The following is a 1614-nucleotide window of genomic DNA, read 5'->3' as shown; positions in this document are numbered from 1 at the left end:
TTGCTAAGCACCTCTGTCTCCGAGGCTCAGCTGCCCCCGCGGCCACCGTTCACACCCTCTGGCTCGGGTGGGCACCTGGCTGGGGACCTCGGGAGGCCGGGCGGGACGTGCCCCTCCCCCCAGGTCGGGCTCCCCGGTGCCCAGGGTGCCGCCCGCCTTCGCTGAGGGCGGCTCTTGAGTCAAAGGGCGAGCCGCGGCTCTCTCCGTGGTTTCTGTGCCGCGGGCCCCGAGACCACGTTCGGTGGCCTCCTTGGCAACAGCGTGGGGACCCCGTCCAGTGGCTTAGTCTCCACACAGCCCCGCGGAGCACGTCACACTTCCTGGTTACCTGTGCCCCTGAGAACGCTGCCCTGTGCCTCTTGAGGAACCTTCCAGCCCACTTCCCAAGAGGCGGCAGAGACAAAGACAGGCCCCTGCGCCCAGGAGCACCGCCCCTGACGTCACAGAACCACAGTTCCACGCGGGAGCACCGGCTTGGGTTGCGGGCTCGGGAAGCAGCCTCTCAGGCGAGGCGGGCTCTGCAGGGGTGCAGAGGGGGTGCCTGGCCCTCCCTCGGGCCTGGAGCTGGGGGAGCACGTAGCCAGATTCTGCCGACACCGATCTCCTGCCTCATCGTGGAGATAGGACAGAGGCTCTCGCAGGGCAGCGGCCAGAGCCCAGGAGGGCCCAGCTGCTGTGACCCTGGGGACCAAAGGGCCCCCGACGCAGGCAGCAGGAGAGGCCAGGGTGAGTCTGGGGTGGTGGCCAGGGTCTGGGCCCACGATGGAGGGCTCTGCTGAGAGGGGAGACCGAGGGCCAGATGTGCAGGTGGGATGGGAGGGCACTGCCCATGGGAATCCGTGGAAGATCCAGGAATGGGGTCAGACAGGCTGGTGGAGACCCAGGCTGGAGACGTAGCATCCAGATCCAGAGTGCGTGGTGGGTGAAGCCCTGGCCCCGTCCCAGCCCCGTCGCCACAGCCACAGCCTGGGCAGGGGTGGCTTCTGTTCAGCTCAGAGGCTCCCCGGTGTTGCGGTGCCTCTGTGCCCGCGTGGGCAGCGAGTCCTCTGGGCGTTGCCGTGGGCGGTTCGCGGTGCAGCGGGCGAGACGCAGCCAACAGCACAGTGACACCGCGGGTGACGGGGCTGGAGAGACAGGGCTCACGGTCTTAGGTGAGGCTCGGGCATCTGAGAGGAAGTGGACCGGTCAGCATCCCCTGGGCCCCGTGCAGACCAGTGAATGCCTGAAGCCTTTGCTGCGGAGCTCATGGCCACGGCCCCGACCCGGCCTTCCCTGAAAAGTGTCCTGGTGCCTCACTGGGCAGGGGCTGGGTGGGGCCTGGCTTGTCCCCGCCCAGGGAGCTCTGCCCAGATGTGCGTTTCGGAGCCCCCAGGATGCCCGTGTGTCCGGCCACGGGACCAGGAGTGAAGGGCTTTTGTGTGAAGCTTTAAAAATGACAGTAGATGGGCTTCCCTGGTGGCGCAGTGGTTGAGAATCCGCCTGCCAATGCAGGGGACACGGGTTCGTGCCCCGGTCCGGGAGGATCCCACATGCCACGGAGCGGCTGGGCCCGTGAGCCATGGCCGCTGAGCCTGCGTGTCCGGAGCCTGTGCTCCGCAACGGGAGAGGCCACAA

The 1614-nt window shown here is 67.8% G+C and overlaps 1 protein-coding gene across 1 annotated transcript in view; it reads left to right on the top strand.

Moving 5' to 3' along the window:
* The window catches only part of LRRC27 (leucine rich repeat containing 27), a gene marked incomplete at its 5' end in the record, with an annotated part of 28660 nt that overhangs the window by 12757 nt on the left and 14289 nt on the right, over positions 1 to 1614 (top strand).

Source organism: Neophocaena asiaeorientalis, unplaced genomic scaffold (genome assembly GCF_003031525.2).
Source record: "Neophocaena asiaeorientalis asiaeorientalis breed wild unplaced genomic scaffold, Neophocaena_asiaeorientalis_V1.1 scaffold356, whole genome shotgun sequence".
Classification (NCBI taxonomy): domain Eukaryota; kingdom Metazoa; phylum Chordata; class Mammalia; order Artiodactyla; family Phocoenidae; genus Neophocaena; species Neophocaena asiaeorientalis.
Note: the sequence above shows the minus strand (reverse complement) of the source record. Positions and strands in the feature narration are given on the sequence as shown.